At 41.5% G+C, this 21299-nt stretch overlaps 1 protein-coding gene across 2 annotated transcripts in view; it reads right to left on the bottom strand.

Moving 5' to 3' along the window:
* The window catches only part of FAR2 (fatty acyl-CoA reductase 2), a 113849-nt gene that overhangs the window by 42859 nt on the left and 49691 nt on the right, over positions 1-21299 (bottom strand). The window lies entirely within an intron of this gene.

The raw sequence follows: 21299 nt of genomic DNA, 5'->3' as shown, positions 1-21299 counted from the left end.
TAAACAACATTCTCACCCGAGGATGTGTTTTTCGTTGATTCTAGAGAGAGAGGAAGGGACAGGGAGAAAAAGAGAACATCCATGTGAGAAAGAAACACTGGTCACCTCACGCGTGTGCCCCAACCAGGGTGGAACCTAAAAGCTGGGGATGTGCCCTGAGCAGGAATCAAACCCTTTGGCGCACAGGACGTTGCTCCAGCCACTGACCCACACCTGCCTGCGCTCACTGTAGTGTTACTTAGAGACAGTACTGGAGCAAATAACTTCTGGTTCCACTTGAGCTAAGTGGCCCTGGCCTGCCCACCCATCTCTGAATGGCTATGCTGTTCTTTTCCTTGAGATGAAAAGGGGTTGGGTGCCATCCTTTCCTTCAGCTGCTGGTAGGGTTGAAACACTGCAAATGAGAAAGGGCAGAGAAGACAAAGCCAGGACACAGACCAGAGGCTCGTAAGCCCTGAGGTAGCCCGGGTGCCATCCAGCGCCCAGTAAGTGCACTGAGGGCCCTGTTTCCAGGAGCCAAGGTGCGGGGAGGCCAGCTGCGGGGCTTAGACGTGAGACTCTAGAGGAAAAGTCACCCGCGCTGTAGAAATGCAACATTGTCGTGTAGCCCCAGGTTAAAGACTGTTGAGCGGAAGCAGCGCTAAGAGCTTTGAACCAAGGCAGCGAGGGCTTTGCGGGAGCAGAATACCCTCTGTCCACGGGCTCTTGTGGCTACAGCAAGTCCTCGGCGGTCAGCCTGGATGGGGTTGCCCTGGACCTTGCATAACGCAACTCCAGCGTCTGTCCTGACATCAGGGTTTATAAAGAAGAGATAAACAACAATTACAAGAGGCAACACCCTGCCTCATCCCCTGCAGTCAAGATCACTCTGCCAGCAACTCCTTAAGAACAATTTTTCATAGTTACAACGTATATGCTATAATTTATAGTCATAGTATATACTTCAAGGTTCTTGAGGCTATGTTCTCGGACAGAACTCTTTGCCTGTAGAAGATTCATTTATTCATGAATTTATGTAACAAATAATTTGGGGTACCTGCCCTGCTGTGTCCCCGGCAGAGGAGGCCAGGGATACAAAGATAATAAATAAGATAACACAGACTGTGACAAATGAAAATAAAACAGGATCAACGACAGAAATGACACCCAATCATCAACGCTGTCACGTTTGCTAGATTCACTGAGCTACTGTTTAAAGCCCTTTTACTGAGGGTTGATGTGAGAAATAATATTTTGAAGAACACATTTGGGCTTTGTGCAAAACATCAATTAATGATCATTTTTCGTCATGTTACATAATGTTACTCATATTACAAGCTGTCCAACCATTTTCTCAAGAATTTAGCACTTGGGGGAAATACAGAATATTCTTGCCTTACCTGCCTTGAAGCCCAGAAAAGCAGTGTCACGAATTTAGATAACATGCTAGTTTAGGACACGGGTTCTGAGAGAGACTGCCTGAAATCCAATCCCCGTCTATCACTTATTAGCTATGTGGCCTCAGGCAAATTATTCATCTCTGTGGTGCAGTGAAATGAGGATAACGGCAGTATCCACTTACTAGTGCTGTGGTAAGAATTATATAAGTGAATACATGTAAAACTCTTAAAAATATTGTCTTAAAAACTCTTAAAAGTAAGTATTAGCTATTAACATAGTCACTAGTTCCACATTTTTCCTCTTAATGATTCTGGCTTTTCCTTTTAACACGTACTTTAAATGTTCTGTCTCATGCATTTTGTACACCCTCTTCTGGAAATAGGAGAAGACAATTTATAACTCAATTAATCATCAAGCAAAGTAAAGTATTTTTACCAAATACAACTCCACTTGATGATAAATCTTTCCAATTCTTTTATATATGAAAATGTTTAGGTACCATCATCTCCCACTATATTAGGCATAAGTGAGCAGGATTTGGGGCAGAAAAATACAGAAGGAAAACTAAATTTGGACAGGGTGACTTCCATCTTCATTTCTTTTGAAGATGTCAGATGCTTGCTTTGATATATCATATGCTTTCTTGGGGTCATATTTGCTAGAAATGTAAACATACTGTTAAGATATTTTGGTTCCAGGCACAGTTTTGCAATATGTGTTCAAGAATTTTAGAGAGCAGGAAACATAACCCTCACGAGCTTATTTCTCGTGGGACAAAGGAAGGCTTGATAAGTCCTCAAAGAATGGAATTTGCCTGTCCTGTCCACAGTCCAAATACTTCTCAAACACAACAAAAACCATAGCAGGGTACACAGAGTATTCTGAGAGGAAAACAAAACATAAACTAGTGTCTCCTGGGACTCATCACCTGATAGTCAAGACCAGGTGGTTCTGCAAAATGTCCAAGAGAATTCACCAGCCTCCGATCCAAGCTGTATCAGAGATGTGTCCTTTATTTCTTGCTTCTACTCTCAAGCCATGGTTTGGTTGTTGGCCCCAAAACTCCTATACAAAACTTGACTCCCTGAAACCCATTACATATGGTATAGCTTTGCAAGGTCCAGGAATGGTTCATTCCTAAGGTAATTCATTAAAATAATTATTAAAATCATTAATTTAAAAAATAGTTTTAGGGTCATTCGTGGAGGAGATGCAACTGTAGAAGAAGGAATATGTTTAGAACTGCTGACCAGCTCAGGGCTTGCCTTTCATATCTTCTCAGATCACCACTGCAGAGAGCAGAAGATGATTTCCTGTCCTTCAAGCCTGGAATATAGTTTATGAAAATCCTACATTGCTTTGCCAAACCCCAGACTCATCCTGTACGAAGCAGGATATCTGATGCTGGGGCGAAAAAAATGAGGAACCTGTGAGTCATCCAGTGTATCTTCACTGAATGTCAGCTCTGAGCCAGGCACTGTCTAAATTCCGGAGATGGTAGTAAACAGGCCTGTATGCAGCTTAGATTCTTCCTTTCTGTTCTGAAGCCCTTTTCTCCTTAAGAGCATCCGTTTCCCCATGGTCGTTAATGAAAACAAATAGTTTTTACTCTCCTTTGGATACTGAAATGAGGCCCTTCTCATTTCTAGAGAAAAGATGTGAAGACACTGAATCATAATAGTTGTGACAAGTTATACATTTTTTGCATGTAACAGTGCATGGGAACTTTAATTATTCTTTGAATAGTTCTGGAAAATAAAAAATTAAAATTAAAACATTTAAGGGACACACGTTTATCCAAATTTTTTGGTTGTCCTTTAGAGAAACACATATTTTAAAAAGAAACAAGATTCTTTGCCTCTGAGAACTCTTCCGCTTGACCAAGTCCTCTTGGTCTTGGCTCTATTACCATTTCGGGACAGATGCACTTTTGCTGTGGGGCTGCTCAGTGACAATAACACCCTCTTTCCTCCAGCCCGGTGTAACCCGAAATGACTCTAGACTCCGTTAAATGTGTTCTAGGGGAAAAGTGCCCTGCACTTCAGAGCACCATTGTTCTAGGTCCTTCTTTAATTCTCATTTTATAATATTCAGCACATCCTATTACAAAGTCAAGATTCAAGGATGAAACTTCTGCTTGTAAAGCTAAGTATAAATACGGCCCACTGCCTCACCCTGTTTTGTCTATATTAAATCATTTACAACTAATTATAGTTACCCAAGTTAATTGTCTGTGTGGCAAACGGGACAGTATTCAAAGTGAAGATGAAGGGCAATTTCTCCAGGGAAAGATTTCCCACTTTTTGTTTAACCACATTTCTGTCATCACATAAATTAGACTACTAGCCTCACCTTTCACTTAGATTGAATCTCTCAACTTTATTCCAGTCAGACCAGCATGAGATCAGCTCAGAACAAAACCATTTAGTATTGGTTACTGTAGATGATAATTCTGTGGATAATCAAGTCAATCTCATCTATAAGTAATTCTGTTGCTTTTTTGTTTGTTTGTTTAAGATACCCAGTATGTTGTGTTAAGTGACATTTCATGTAGATAATGGGGTTTGAGTTGGCAAAGTGCCCAGGAATAGGGACTAGTCTACTGAAAAAAAATTAATATTGTTTTTTTTTTTTTTTATCCTCACCCGAGGATATTTTTCCATTTTTTGTACAGATAGAGTGGGAGGGAGAGAGAGGAAGGGAGAGAGAGACAGAAACATCGACGTGAAGGGACACATCGAGTGGCTGCCACCCGCACGACCAACCAGGGCCGGGGACAAACTGCAACCGAAGTACATGCCCTTAGCGGGAACCGAACCCGGGTCTCTCTGGACCGCAGGCCGACGCTCTAACCGCTGAGCCAAACCGGCCAGGGCTTAATATTGTTTTTTAAAATTCAGTAAATGAAGTTGTTCATCTTCATCAAAATTAAAGACTGTAGCCCTGGCCAGGTAGCTCAGTTGGTTGTAACATTGTCCTTTGTGCTGAAAGGTTGCTGAATCGATTCCTGGTCTGGGCACAGCACAGGGCACATACCTAGGTTGAAGGTTTGATCTCCAGTCAGGGCACATATAGGAAGCAACCAATTGATGTTTCTCTCTATCTCTCTTTCCCTCCCCCCTCTCTAAAATCAGTAAAGCATATATATTCTCATGTGAGGATTGAAAAAAAAAATTAAACACTGTAATTCTTTCAAAAAGTATGTTGTATTAAGGAAATACACTTACAAAATAATGATCAGTGAAAAATAGGAGAACATAAACTTGTAAAACATCATTATGTCCATAACAAATCACAGCAGAAAAGACCGGAGGGGAATTAAACAGAGGAGAGTAGTTGTACAATTGTGTGATGGGATTCAAGGTAAAGCGTGTTTTTTCATGGTGTTGATTTCTTTCTATGATTTAGAAAGTAATTTAATAAATACATACTTAAAATGGTTCTTAGAAAGAAATAGCAACTAGTGTTGCGGGCATTAGAACAGAAAGAAATTTGCTAACCTTCCTTAGTTTAAGGCATATTTAAATTGTTTTAAAAAGTGTAACTCAGCTGACATGACAAATTGTTCTGGATTAAACTGCGTCCCCTTCAAATTCATATCGTGAAGCCCTAAACCCTCATGGGAAGGTAGTTGGAGATAAGGCTTTTGGGAGGTGATTCGAGTTAAATAAGGTCATAAGGATGAGGCTCTAATCTGACAAGACTAGAGTCTAATAAGAAGAGGAAGAAACGTCGCAGTATAGACTCTCCTTGAACAAGGACCAAAGACAGGCCATGTGAGGCAGCAGTCTACAAGTCAAGAGAGCTCTTACCAGACACTGAATTTCCCAGCCCCTTGATCATGGACTCCTAGCCTCCAGAACTGTGAGAAAGAAATGTCTGATGTTTAAGCTGCCCAGTCTGTGGTATTTTGTTATGACAGCTTGGGCAGACTAATGCATGTAAACTCACTAGAACAGAAACATGCACATTATTGGATAAGAGAGTAAAATAACTCTTGACAATAATTTATATCAACCTTTCCAATTCTGATGTAAACCTTTAGAATGAAGCAAATGTATCTGTCTCATTTTCTCATCTTTGTACTGTAAAGGTAAGACATTGGTTCTGGATTTTCACAGGTTTGTGAAAATATGGACAGGTCTTTTATGATAAACTACAGAAACTTCATTAATTCAAGACTTAAAGACCTGTTGCCCTGGTCAGTTTAGCTCAGAGGTTAGAGCATTGGCCTGTGGACTGAAGGGTCATGGGTTTGATTCCTGGTTGAGGGCACATACCTGGGTTGCAGGTTCAATCCTCAGCCCCGGCCGGGGTCATACGGGAGGCAATTAGTCTCTCTCTCTCTCTCTCTCTCTCTCTCTTTTCCCTCCGTCCCTTCCACTCTCTCTGAAAATCAATGAAAAATATCCTCAGGTGAGGATTAAAAAAATAGAAACCTGTATATATGTCACATGTCTGTGTGTGAAGAACTTAATGACAAAAACATTTCATCAGAGAGATCTTAGTTTTATTGCTTTTGTTTCCTGCGTATATCCTAAATTACACAATTCAGCAATGAACTTAGATAACCTTCAATGTGAGCTCTTATGTAAAGTCTGTATAAGAGAACTTTTAAGTTCCTGACGGAGGAATGTGAGCCCCCAGGTATTGTGGGCAGCTGTTGGGCCTGAGCCTCACTAACTGGATCAGCAATGCTCATAGTCAAGGAAAACCAATTTGGAAACAGTCCCGGTTGGGGAGGGATCGTTCAGGCTGGCTTAACTTATTAAGTTTTTTAAAAAGTCTCAATTTAACAGAAATAAAAAAAGGGAAAAGATATGACCTAAATTCATCATTTTATAATCATTGATTAAATAGGTGTACTGAGTGCCTACTGGGTGCTGCCTACCTCATTAGGTGTGATAATTAATATGTAAATATTGTTGCTAAATGGTGAAGCATTTAAAAATGCATGGTGTTATTATTATTGTTTGTAGGTAAGTAGAAAAGTCAGTAGCATGGAAAGAATCTAAAATGCCAAGAGAGTCACAATACATGCAGGTCATGATGCTCCCTCTTTCCTCTTGGTGAATTATCAATTGGTCAGTTTATAAATAAAGAAATGATTGTCAATACCATGACCACAGGAACCCCACTGAATGAAAGGTAAGCCGACATTTTTATGCTCTGCTTAGAATTAAAGACTTTCAATTCTGGAGATAACATGACATGGCTCTCTCTCTCTGACCGTTCCCTGATGGAAGTGGTCCAATGTAATCATCGTGCCCCTGGGTAGCTGGTTGGTCACCCTGAGGAATGGTGCCATGCCAGGGACTCAGTATTGATCTGGCGGACTGGGCACTCAGCAGTGGCCACAGCCAAGATGGCCTTGCTGAGCAGAAGTCCATGTTCCTGAGCCCGCGCATAAGCTCCATCTTGCCACTGTGGTCACTTTGTTCATGAGCCCACTGGACGATGACAGCGTGGCTGGGGAAAGAAGCTGACTGGTATTTACAGAATAGGTCACCCTTTCTACTTAATAATTAAAATCTTCCTTTGTTGAGTATATTCTTTGGTGAGCATTTTTATGGGCCACAAGTATCTATTTTTACGCTCATTCTACACACATCATTCCCATATCTCCTTGTCATCAATTTTCCAGTAATGTCTCTTCCAGGTCCCTGACCACCCAGCCAAACCATTGGCCACAGGCCAAAAATCAGTATGTAACCCACATCTGACCAGGTGCACTGCTCAAAGTTCTACTCACTAGAATGATTTCCCTTCACCAATGACCTTCAGGGATGTTCCAGAAAGGGGCTGCCACGCTGCAGATATCCACATTGTACAGTGTCTGCATATCACGCAGAACCACTGTAAACCAGGCCTGAGAATTCTCTTTTTCTCTCAACTGATTGGTGGGAATTCCCATGAGGTCACAGGTGTAGCCTGGGAGAGAGAAGGTAGTGCAGCAAAAGTAGGGACCATGAGCATTTGGGTCACTTCTTCATGTAAATTACTTGTGTCTTCAGGGCCTGATCAGATACATATAACTTCCATTTGAGGGAGTGCTGCTGCGCATGCACAACTTTATGGCTTAGTGGGTCGGACAAAAGCCCCTTCATGATGGGCAGCTCAGGTTTCACGGTAACTTGGTGGCTCGTTGTTCAGTGTCTACTAAGGTCCAGTATCTAGCCCGAAGCTGTTTCGTAAAATGAGACTAGTTGTCCATACAGAATGGCAGGGTTTTGCTTTAAAATTCTAAGAGCCTGTGCTGTGATTCACCAAGGGAGCCTTGCTGAAGGCCCCAAACAGCATCCCTATCTGCCACCGACCCTGCCAGAGCTCCTAGGTCCACGGGTCACAGGGCCCAAGTGGCAGAGCAGCTTGCACAGCATCTGTTGCAGGACCTGCTGCAGGGTCCTCTCCTGTTCTGGGCCCCACTCACAACTAGCAGCTGTTTGGGTTACTCACTAAGTAGGTCATAGTAACACACCCAGATGAGGACTATGTTGCCTCCAAAATCCAAAGAGGCTCAATAGGCATTGTGCCTTTTTTTTTTTTTTTTTTTTTGGTTGTGGGAAAGGCCAGATGCAAGAGCTTAGCTTTCACCTCAGAGGGAATATGAGGGAATATGTCAACATGCCCCACACCACTGGACCCCTGAAATTTCACTGTGATTAAAGGCCCCTGAATTTTTGTTGGATTTATGTATCACTTTCTGATACGTGGATGTCTTACCAATAAGTCTAGGGTGGTTGTTACTCTTTTTTTTTATTTTTGTTTTTATCCTCATCCGAGGACATTTTTCCATTTTTTGTACAGACAGAGTGGGAGGGAGAGAGAGGAAGAGAGAGAGAGAGAGGGGAAACATCGATGTGAAAGGGACACATCGAGTGGCTGCCACCCGCACGACCGACCAGGGCCGGGGACAAACTGCAACCGAGGTACGTGCCCTTAGCGGGAACCGAACCCGGGTCTCTCCGGACCGCAGGCGGACGCTCTAACCGCTGAGCCAAACCGGCCAGGGCTGGTTGTTACTCTTGATCACTAGGTTCAATTAACATAACATCATCAATGTAATGGACCAATATGATATCTTGTGAAAAAGAAAGGTGATCAAGATTCCTGCAAACCAAATTATGACATTGGGCTTGAGAGTCAATATACCCTTACTGTAGGACAGTAAGGATACATTGCTGGCTTTGCTGGCTGAAAGTAAACTGTCTATGATATTTCTTTTCTTCTTTCTCTCTTTTCGTAAAATAAGATTCAGCATTTTCTATGTTAGTTTTTTCAGTTTATTTAGATACTATTGACATACATCACTGTATGAGTTTTATGTACAGCATAAAGGTTTGACCTACATATAATATCATGAAATGATTACCACAATAAGTTTAATTAACATCTCATATAAATACAATAAAAAGAAATTTTAAAAAATTTCCTTGTAATGAAAACTCTTAGGATTTACTCTCTCAATGAATTTCTACGGCAGCAGTAAGTATCATCATATGTACATTATATTCCTAGTACTTTTTTATCTTATAACTGGAAGTTTGTACCTGTTGACCACCTTTTTCCAATTCCCCCCTCCCCCCCAAACCTTTCACCTCTGGTAATCACGGATCTGATCTCTTTTTCTAGAAGTTTCTGTTGTTGTTATAGATTCCAAATATAGGTGACACAGTATTTGTCTTTCTATGTCTGACTTCTTTCACTTAGCATAAAGCCTTCAAGGTCCATCCATGTTTCTGCAAATGGCAGGATTTCCTCTTTTTATCGTTGAATAATATTCCATTGTATATATGTACCACAACCTCTTTATCCATTCATCTTTCAGTGGACACTTAGCTTGTTCCCATGTCTTGGCTATTGTCAATAATGCTGCTATGAACATGGGGGTGCAGATATTTTTTGAGTTAGTATTTTTGTTTCCTTTATATGTATTACCAGAAATATAATTGAATCATATTAGAATTCCGTTATTACTTTTTTTTGAGGATCCTCCATAATTTTTTCCATAATGGCTGTACTAACTTAGGATCTTTGGTGTTTTGTTGTTTTGTTTTTAACAGAAATTAAGAAAAAAGCATTTGGCAGGCCAATAGCCACATATCAGGAATGATGCGATGTGTTAATTTTCTCAGGCAATAAAACCACATCTGGTACAGTTTCTGTAACTGAAGTCACAACAAGTTTAATGTTTATATTTAAAATCACATAGTTTTTTGTTTTTTGTTTTCGGATATGTGGGTTACCAGAATTTGTTATTGTCAATAATTAGACACAATATTTATAAGTTATATCTGTCCAAGGAAAAAGCACAGCGTTAATCACTTCATGTAGTGAGATTCTAGCTGCTTGGTCATGGCCATAACCAAGTAATTAGTCTTAAACCATGCAGGAAATTATATTTTTTTAAAAAGTTAATACAAAGATGAGCTAATTGTACCTAAATCCACATAATATGGTAAATCAGAAATCTTTATTTCCTAATGTAACTTATTGATCATAACCTGTGGCAATAAATTATCAGTTTGCTAAGAAGCATCTGAATAAATGTAAATACTGTTGACCCTTGAAAAACATAGGTTTGAACTGCACAGGTCCACCTAAATAAGGCAGAGGTGGGTCTGAAATTTAGCTCTACTATTTACTAGCTATGATCTTAGGCAACGAACTTAGCCTTCACCAGATGGTTTTCTCATTTGTAAAATGAGAATATTATTGGGAGGATTTAATTTAAAAAAAGGCTGGATAGAACCTGGCACATTTTATAGTTGTGTCAATGAGGCTGGAAGGGAAGAGATGAGTGGTAGAAACATTGGAAGGACATTCTGTTTTTCTCTTTCCATGTTCTATCTTATGTATTTGTGTACATGCGTTTTCTGCTGTACAAGAGTTGAATTTCTTCAAGGACAGAGACCTCAGTCATCGTTATGTGCTTCAGACATTATAATTGCATGGAATTCTGTCCAATCCTGTTTCTAGCTGCATTTGTATTCAGTATCAATTTTATATCATACCCTTGAGCTCTTAGAGGGCAGGGACAGCACGTTCAGTTTAATACCTAGTGCTTGGTAAACTCTAGGTGCTCAATCAGCATTATGTAAGTGAATGAATAAATGAACAGACAAATGGATGTGTGAAGGATGAACTGCATCCTGGAACTGGCTCGATGCCATGCCAGGTCTCTTGTCTGAAATTCTGCTCTCCTGTCAGTCACATGGAGATACACAGTCTCCCAGAGGCTGTGTGAACCAACTGGCTTTGAAAAATGGTTCTGTGAAATCATCTGAATAAGTTTAGTATTTAAAGTTCAAATTCTGCACAACTCCACATAAGATAAGCTACTTCAAGTCATCTTTCTTTTCTGTCTATTGAACAAGGCTTTAAAATTCCATTTTATGTATATGTTGATACTTTTCAGAATTTAGCATTTTGGGGTGAAGTGACCCAGATAGTCATTCTTGATTGTGTATATCATTATAATTTCTGTAATCAATCTTTTGATTAGTTTATAACTCAGACTTTAGAAGCTTTGGTGGAGAAAAGAACATATAGGAATATCTAATTATACAGCAAATAGCAGGTAAGGTAACTCCTACTTTCTTCATAGTAGCTACTTGATCTAAGTTAAAAATTTATCCATTCATTCATTTATTCACTCATTCATCCAACTGCCAATTAAATGTATACTATGTTCCAGGCATTGCGCTAGATGCTGGGAATACAGTGATAAACAAGACCCTATCTGTTCAGGATAAAGTGCTTTGTCTCTCATCATGTGAGTTCTTATTACAGAACTTTTCATAAGAGGCTTTAAGCTCATTGGTATCCACAAAAACCATCCTAAACTCAGGATGAGTTTAGAGACCTATTAGAACTCTAGAGTCTCTTTTGGGCTTAGACAGTTCCTAGAAGTGAAATTAATGCAATAGGCAATTTGAGACTCTCTTAAGGAATTCACAGGTGTTTTAGTTATCACTAACATACCATTCCAACTCTGACATGATCCCACAGAAAAGAACCTAGTTATACCAACATAATCTGGTTTACCCACATCCACCCAATGCTGAAACAAATTCCAGCATTGACATCAAAAAAATGTGCCGTTGGCAATTATGCTCTCCCACATAGTGGGTTCTCTTTCCATTTTGATGCTTGCTTCTTTTGTTGTGCAGAAGATTTTTAGTTTGATGTAGTCCCATGTATTCATTTTATTTCCTTTGTTTCTCTTGCCTTAGGCATTGAAATTTCAGTGGAATTTCTGCTGCGTGTGATGTCTAAAATTTTGTTGCCTACATTTTCTTCTAGAATTTTTATAGATTCACGACTCACATGTAAGTCTTTTATCCATTTTGAGTTTATTCTTGTGTATGGTATAAGTTGGTGGTCTAGTTTCATTCTTTGGCATGTAGCTGTCCAATTTTCCCAACGCCATTTATTAAAGAGGCTGTCTTTACTCCATTGTATGCTCTTGCCACCTTTGTCAAATAGGAATTGAGCATAATGTCTTGGGTCAATTTCTAGGTTCTCTGGTCTATTCCATTGATCTAGATGCCTGTTCTTGTGTCAGTACCAGGTTGTTTTGATTACAATGGCTTTGTAGTATAACCTGATATCTGGTATTGTGATCCCTCCTACTTTGTTCTTCTTTTTCAAGATTGCTGTGGCTATTTGGGGTCTTTTTTGGATCCATATAAACTTTTGGAGTGTTTGTTCTAGTTTTGTGAAATATGTCATTGGTATTTTAATGGGAATTGCATTGAATCTATAGATTGCTTTGGGTTAATTTCCAAAATATATGGAGTACTCATACAACTCAACAAAAGGAAAACAAACAACCCAATTAAAAAATGGGCAGAGGACCTAAATAGATACTTTTTCAAACAGGACATACAAGTGGCCAAGAGACATATGAAAAAATGCTCAACATCACTAATCATCAGAGAGATGCAAATGAAAAGAACTATGACGTATCACCTCATGCCTACCAGAATGGCTGCTATCAACAAACCATCAAACAACAAGTGTGTTTGGCGAGGGTGTGGAGAAAAGGGGACTCTAATACACTGCTGGTGGGAATGCAGACTGGTGCAGCCACTATGGAAAACAATATGATGTTTCCTCAAAAAATTAAAAATTGAGCTGTCATTTAATTCAGTGATCCCACTTCTAGAAATATACCCTTAGAAGCCTGAAACACCAATCAGAAAAAATATATGTACCCTTATGTTCATAGCAGCACTATTTTCAATTGCTAAGTCTGGAAACAGCCCAAGTGTCCATCAGTAGATGAATGGATAAAAAAGCCGTGGTACATGTACACAATGGAGTACTATGCAGCTGTGAGAAAGAAAGATCTCTTATCCTTTGAGACGACATGAAGGGACCCGGAGAGTATTATGCTAAGTGAAATAAGCCAATCAGAGAAAGACAAGTCTCACGTGATCTCACTTATTTGTGGAATATAATGACCAAATTAGAGCCAGAGGCATAGAAGTAGGGTTCCGCCTGACAAACTTCAGAGGAGGGGGGTGGGAGGGCTGGATGAGATAAACCAAAGAACTTATGCATATAAGCATAGCCAATAGACATAGACAACAATGCTGCGGGGGGGGGGGGGGGGGAGAGGGGGCAGGAACGGGAGGAGGGTGTCAATGAGGGGATAAGGAGAAACATCTGTAACAAAAATAAATAAATTTAATAAAAAGAAAAATGTGCCAGATAGTGGTGGTTTCAAACACTTGCAGAGACTGTACTTTGATTTATTGAGCACCTGCCACATGACAGCACTGTGATGAATACTTTTCATGAGTGCGACTGAGAGACTGAATATACACATGGAAAATGGCCAGACCTTATAGAAAAACAGGGCTTGACCCACAACCTGCTCAGGAAACCCATCTCTTAGCTACAATAAATAGCCCAGGAAGGCAGCCAGCTGTAGGTCAGATTTTCTGGAAGTCAAGTTGCTACTTCCAGTGATAAACCAGGACACGAAGCCATACCTGCTGTGACAGTTGACCCAGACATCCAGGACTTGATTAACAACCGGCAGCTTCTGTTTTTTTGTCCGTTTTCAACTTAGCACCAGAGAAAGCCACACATGCACCACTCCCGGTCACAGAGGAGGCCCCATTCCCGTCTGCCTGCCTACAGCCTCCTGTGCCCCTGATCTCCAACGGGGTGGACCCGAAGCTTCCCTTTCTCCGCGAGGGTGTCCTGCTCCTCTGCCTGCTTCGGAGTCTGTGCCAGAATGCCCACGAGGTGGCTGCCTCCCTTGCTCCAGCAGGCTCAGAATAAATAGCCTTTCTTTGTTCTCACTTATTTCCACACAACTCTTATACTCACTTTATAGATAAGGGGATTTATAGAGCTTCGCTGTGAATGGGGCCACACAAGTGGCAGAGCAAGGTTTTCACCTTGATCTCACCAATTCCCAAGTTCTTCCATGAGCCGTTATCCACATGCAGGAAGACAAAAGGCCTGTCCTCCACTGTCCTCTGCTAAACCGAATTTTTACTGTTGGGTCCTTTTATCTTTCCTTAAAAGGTGACGCCTCTAAGGATAAAGCTATTAAGCTGTATGCCTATTGGTGTAGCAGTTAAACTCAACTCAAATGCACTATTAAGAGTTTAAGGAGATTCCCAGGGCTTTAAGGGTAACTCTATTTCCATATTTCTTTACCGTGAATTGAATATAGGAGCAGGCCTAGACCCCAGTAGGGGGTGAGACATGAGTTGCTCTTGGGGACCCTGACTTTGTCACTGATTCTTGGGACCCAGTGCAGTGCACCCCTGCTGCATCCCAGTGACTGAACTGGGGCACCAGGCGGACTGCATGTGGGCCTCTGTGTACCTTTAAGGATTTAAAAGTAACAAGCTAACTCCAGGATGCAGACTTTTAACATGTGTCAAATCGCTAATTTAGAGAAGGGGTAAACTCCCCACTAAAATGGTCTTCAGAGATCACGAAGGGGAGCTGATTTAAAGAAAGAAAGCTTTTTGTCTGTGTGACTACATTCTTGGGTCATTTTGGGTTACCCAGTTCCAAATGGAGTGAAGCTGTCAGGAGAAAGGCCTCAAACTCACATACCCATTCCTCTCCGGGCTACAGAAACACCGCAGATTTGTGCCAAAGCTCTTGTGAATCATTATTTGTAACACTAAATGCTGTGCATTGAAATGGATGTACCAAAATAGCCCAAGGCAAGCTCTGTCTGAAACTGTCCCAGGAACCAACCACTCCCTGGAGCCACCACGGAAAGACACAAGCTGCACCAGCCTGGGGGAAGCCACAGGAAAAATGAGACCGAGAGCAAAGGCTTCGCATTTCAAATGTTGACACAGGAAGGAAAGAAAGGATTTTACATTTCATACATATTTTTTTGAAAAGTAGCTCAACATACGACATCAAAGGAAACATTGGGAGCATTGTCAGGTTGCCGGGAAGCTGCAAAAGCACTGCAGTAGGCGAACTTCAGAAAAGAAATAAAGAATTGGAGCTAGAGAGACAAAAGGAGGGAGGGCGAGAACGATATTTTTCTCCTGATGAGAAGGAAAGGAAACAGTAATGTATACATGCAGCAATAGAAACCACTGTTTGCAGAGCATAAATCTAAAATTTACGGAAATTCCGCCTTCATTTTTTTGAGCAAGTGTTTTTAGATTTCTTTCAGATGTAAAGTCACAGTGATATTAGTGGAAAAATAAAAGAAAGTGGAGTCATTTTCACCCACGTTTACCACCACACATAAACATCCATGCGTTATGTCGGCATCCACACATATACACACTCTTTCTCTGTAACATATACATAGCTTCATTTTTCTTTAGTACCAATTCGGAATGGCATTTTCAAAACTGGCCTTTAAATATAGAATAAAATTTGTACCTTTCGACTGTGAATCATTACATAGCTCAGTTACCCTAGTCAATTATACCATTCCCACCATCCTCCCATCAGAAAGTTGTATTTGAAACTGGTGTTGGCCTAGATGTTCTTGGAAGCATTTTTTAAAAACAGATATAGCTCCTTCTCAATTAAAGCTCACAAAGAGAAAAAGATAATAGTAATAAAATATAAAGTGATGATATTGCACATATAGAATTGCAATTCAGAGCCTGGAGGAAGGCAGAAATTCTCTTAAGGAGATCCGTTCTTGCCCTGGCCTGTTTGACTCAGCGGTTAGAGCACAGGCCTGAGGATCAAAGAGTCATGGGTTCGATTCCAGTCAAGGGCATGTACCTTGGTTGTGGTTCGTCCCCAGCCCTGGTCGGGGTCATGGGGGAGGCAACAAGACCAGTTGATGTGAGACACATTGATCTCTCTCTCTCTCCCCCCTTCCCTCCCACTCTATCTGAAGATAAATGGAAAAAAAATATCCTCAAGTGAAGATTGAAAAAAAAAAAAAAAAAGGAGATCTGTTCTTTTTTATTCAGGAAAGCAAACATGGGCACATTCAGTCCTGAGAAGCACCCCCTCTCACCTGCTCTACGTGAAGGTGACAGGTGACGGGTGAGGGCAGGAAGGAGGAAGGGGAGGAAGAGGATGGGGAGAGGGATTCCAGAGGAGAGCGAGAACCTGGGTGAAATGGTGGGGAATCTCTGAGGAAGAAGACATGCAAACAAAACCGTTCTGTGCTGTGGGTCGTGAGGCAGGGCAGTGGAGTAAAATTTACAGTATAAACTTCCATTTGGAGCTGTCACTTCTCCCAACTACCCTGCCCCTTTCGGAAGTGTCTGGGGTACATTTAAGGTGGTGATCCTCTTGGCAAAGGGGCAGTGTCTGCCTTAGGGAACAGAAGCTACAACAGGTAGTGAGCGCAGGTGTGCTGAGCCCGTGGGAGCAGGCGCTCAGAGCGAGAGGCCATCAGGAGATATATGCCCTTGGTTCAGGGTATAATTTGGTACTTCAAGAGGTCAAGGGCCATTCTTTCTGAACATTAAAGCTTTAGTAACTAAAGCTCATTTGCTCTACTAATGTCTCTCAGTCAGTTGACAGAGTCCAGCAAAGATTTCCTACTTTTAAAACTAGTTTATTGAAATTATTGGAAAAGCAACATGGCATGAATGAGCAGCATTTTATTTTCTGGAAAACAAAAACAAAAACAAAAACAAAAACAAACTTTGGCATTATTTGCTTCTATCACCCACAACATTTCTTCTCCCCAGAGCTGGGCACAGCACCTGGTATAGATAGCACAGTTCTCTGTAGATGCCCAGTAATACTGGTCGGACTGACTGGGACATGGGCCAGGGCACACCTGGATAAGGAAATGTGTAGTGAAAGGTTCCAGGTTGATTTTAAGAGAAAAAAAAAGCGCAACCATTATTAAATGTATATTGACCATAGATTTATTTTCTTTCCATAGCTGAACTCCTCAGTGTATTTTTTTTTTTTTTAATTCTCACCTAAGGATACTTTTCCATTTATCTTCAGATAGAGTGGGAGGGGGAGAAAGACAGAGAGAGAGATGGATGTGAGAGAGACACATAGATTGGTTGCCTTCCACACGACCCAGAACAGGACCGGGGACTGAACCGCAATCAGGGTACATGCCCCAACCAGAATGAAACCTGCAACTCTTTGGTCCAAGAGCCAGTGCTCTAACCGCTGAGCCAAACCAGCCAGAGCCTCAGCGAATTTTTTGTTTGACCACACACTTCAGGAAGTAGCTCAGTAATAGCCAATTTTCAAGTGAATGACTTGTGGAAAAATACTGAGAGATGCATAAAGGGACATTTCCACAACACACAAAGCTGCTAAAATTGCATCCCCAGCATGTACCACAGCGAAAATACGATGCGATTTTTCTAATTTGCACTTAAAAAATTCCAACCACTGCTTATTCTGTCATCCTGACTCAGGACCTTTATTTTCATTCTGGTTTATTAATCTCACCCGGCTTCTTTATGGACATCTTCCTATGGTGTAAACACTATAGAACACTGACAGAGAGAAGACCCAAAAAGAAGAGATAAATGCAAATGCAATCCAAAGCCAGTCCGTGAATGAACTTTTGACACCAGGAGTTATATACTAATTTAGTGTAAGTAGAGATTGATGCATGCAGGTATGTGGTTAGTAAGAGGGAAAAGAGGGAAGTTGATAGGATAATTTTGCAATTATTCATGACAGGATGAACTGACCGAGTTCCTATCATAAGGCTTCTACTTTCTTTTGAAATAGGAAGTAAAAAAATAAGGTGTTGAAAATGGCATGGGAAATTGTGGGTTTAGAGAACTTGAGAAGGATGGTGAAGTACTGAAAATTGCTGCAAGCAGAGGAACAGGGCAGCACAAGTATTACTGAGCAAGGCTGAGGGTCTAGCCCAAACTGGAAACGTCTGTGACATCAATCTGCACACACGTGCAATTTTCCACGGCTGTGCTTGGTGGTGCATGAGTGCAAAGAAGCTGGGTAGTAGTGTTTTGCCACAACAATTTAAATTCTGGAGTAAAGGATAGAAGGTAGCTGAAGAATTGAGTGCATGATTTTAAAATAATGGTTTAGGGTAATAATTAGGTTATACAGTCTAGGCTAGTTAGGGATGGAAGTGAAGTTGGGATGGGGGAGGATTGAGAGAATGGATGGGGTTGGTCAAGGGACTGGAGCACTCATGGAGGGGAGGACTCCAACTTTTCAGTAACAGATTGTTTTCAGAGAGTGAGATATTGAAATTCAGGATTCCAGAGTTGAAGCAACTCTGGGTGACATGATCCATGATGTAGCCATGAGAATAGTTGTCAATGAAGAGCTGACCCAAAGACTACTGGAACTGTATGGACCAAGGCGCATTGGTGGGAATAGGTGTATGTGTTGGGTCATCTACATTGATGTAGAAGAACCTGGAGTAAAGAGGAAAATGTTGACTCAGGTGCCAAAGTATGAAAGAGTATGGAGGAATAACCAAGATGTTGATGGATAGTAGCGGTACTAGATTGAATGATAATCAGATGACATAGCCTATTACGAAGATTTATGGAGGTATAATGTTTAGGACATGGGATAATGCCAAACACCCTCCTGATCATGAAAACAGACTATGTTTGATAGCTTCTATTGAGATATTAAAATTTCAGTTAAATTAAAGAGTTAAAACATGTAGAAAGTTTTAACAAACATGAGGGAAGATTAGGAGGGAGGGATGCAGGGGGAAGAAAAACGCATGAGAAGGGAAGAAATCACAAAGGGATGTGGAGATGAGAATATGAGGGAAAACAAATGACTAGAGAGGTTTGCAATTTGGTTATTATCCAAGGGTGGAAAGGATGAGACCAGCTTAGAGCTGGTTCAGGGTCAGTGCAGATCCCTGGAGTGTTGGAAACACTTTGTATTGGAAACAGCTTTTGCCTCTCCCCAGGGATAAATGACAAAATATAAGTGCTTGTATTCAGATTCCCAACTTCTTCAAGACATGCTATTTTTCAGCATCATAATATTGTAACATGGCCATGATATCATACCCATCTCTTCTCCAAATTTTTGAAAACCTACATTCCCAAAGTTTCAAGTGTGTGTCTGACCATGCCCAGTGCTCTCGTGATCTAAGATCTGATGCTACACCTGCACAGTCTCTCCTGTTTGACTAACAGATCCTTGATGGGAAGAACGGTTTCATTTTTATCTCCAATTTCCCAGCAATTTGAATTGTGCATGGCATATGATAGGCACACAATGTGTGTTTGTTGAATAAATGAAGCCTACAGATAAATCTACTTGCAAACTGCACCTATCCTTTTCAATAGAGAGAAAGGTTGCTTCTCTTTACATTTGGGGTTCATCTCTCTACTTGCATTTCAATTTCATCTCATCTAATCTTATTTGAAGACTATATGATTGACTATCCCTTCCCTCTCTTGCATCATCAACCTCCCCACTCAAAACTGTCCTTCCTTTTGCAGCTGGCCAGTTTGGCTCAGTGGTTAGAGTGCCGGTTCGTGGACCAGAGAGACCCGGGTTTGGTTCCCGCTAAGGGCACATACCTTGGTTGCAATTTGTCTCCGGCCCTGATTGGGGTTGTTTGGGTGGCAAGCAGTCAATGTGTCTCTCTCACATTGATGTTTCTGTCACTCTCTCTTTCTCCTTCTCTCCCTCCCACTCTATCTGTAAGGATGTCCTCGAGTGAGGATAAAAAAAAAGAAAGAAAAGAAAATAAAACGATCTTTTCTTTTAGTGTTGAACTATCTCTTACAAATTACTTTCTCTAGCTAGACCCGATCCTTGAGCTTCAGACCATGATGCACAATTGCTCGCTTGACATTCCACTTGGATATCACAAAGGCGCATAAATCACTGATTCTCATTCCAGTATTCCCCCCCTGTATTCTTGAATAAAATTACTGTCCACCCTCTTGTATGAGCCTGATAATCAAGAGTAGTCTTTTTCACTTCCCTCTCTCTCACCTCCATTATCTACCTATTAACAAGTACTGACAGTCACCCCCTGGATTGGTCTTGTCACTTGACTTTCCATGTTCTCCACCACTGCATGACCTAAGCTACCATGACATCTTGTCTGGGTCGTTGTGTTTACTAATACGTTTTCCTGCACCCACTCTTACCCACATCAATCCCCATCTCCAGTCTCAGCCACACAACAGCCAGTTCCACTTTGGAAATAAAAATCTGATACCCTTAAATATCCCTAAACATCTCTTGTCTTCCTACATATGCCATGCACAATTCAAATTGCTGGGGAATCCGAGATAAAAATGAAACAGCTCTTCCCATCAAGGATCTGTTAGTCAAACAGGAGAGACTGTACAGCTTTAGCTTTTTGGATAAAGGCTGAATCTACAAGATGAACTGGAAGGTCTGGCATCTTTGGCCTCAGTCTGCCCCTCCAGCACCTTGGACAGCATGGTCTGCGCTTGCTTTGTCAGACACCCTTCCAGTTCACCAGGCATGTCAAGGTCCACCCATCACAGAACTTGGCATGTGTCTAAGACTCATCCCTAACTTAGCATACCTCAAAACAAGCTCCCGAACTACCTCTCCCAACCTGATCCTCTTACACTCTTTCCCATCGCAGTAAATAAAAATCATTTTCCTTGTGCTGGTCAGTGCAAAGACAATGAGGCCACCTTGACTCTCTTTTTCACGCTCTCTCCAATCTTCAGCCAATCCCATCAGCTCTACCTACAGAGTGTATTCAGAATCTGACCACTTCTCACCACCTTTGCTTGTACCAACTGGTCCAAAACATTATTGTACTAGCTCCTAAGTGGTTCTTGTTGCCCTTACCCTTGCCCCACTAACAGTCCAATCTCTGTATATTAGCTCAAGTGATCCTTCTCAAAGGCAAGTCAGGTCTATCACGTCTGTGATTAGACTCTCCAGGGGTTGCCTTTCCCACTCACATAAAAGGCACTGAAGGATTTGGCTCCATTACCTCTCTGATTCCATATACTCCCACTGCCTCCCCCTCCCCCACTCAGACCCAGTCCCTTCTGTTCAAGGGAAGCTTTACTCCAGGCCTCAGTCTCATTCTTTCCCCTGCCCAGAGGGGCTTTGCCCACCTATAGCCACATGCCTAGCTGCTTCCCCTCCAGGTCTCAGCTCAAGGTAGCTTGTTTGGGAGACCTTCCCCCAGCGGTCCCCCATAACATAGCCACCTCACCTCCACACCCCATGCTCCCTTTTCAGTTGATCTTTTCTTGCAGCACTTATAACCACCTGACGTCATTTACATTTATTTGGTCCTTTGTTTATGGTCCGTTTCCTTCCCCAACTGAAACATAAGCCCCCCATGGGCAGGGGGCTTGTTTTGTTCACTGCCGCCTGCTCCGCACCAGCCTGACACACTGCCTGCAGGATGTTCCCCTCATTGGAATGTTCTCAAGTCCGTGTTCATCTTATCATCGCACAGTCATCCTTCAAATATCAGTTTAATTGTCACTTCCACTGAGAAGCCTCCCCGG

The sequence above is a fragment of the Molossus molossus genome, unplaced genomic scaffold, assembly GCF_014108415.1.
Source record: "Molossus molossus isolate mMolMol1 unplaced genomic scaffold, mMolMol1.p scaffold_m16_p_10, whole genome shotgun sequence".
Taxonomy (NCBI): Eukaryota; Metazoa; Chordata; class Mammalia; order Chiroptera; family Molossidae; genus Molossus; species Molossus molossus.
Note: the sequence above shows the minus strand (reverse complement) of the source record. Positions and strands in the feature narration are given on the sequence as shown.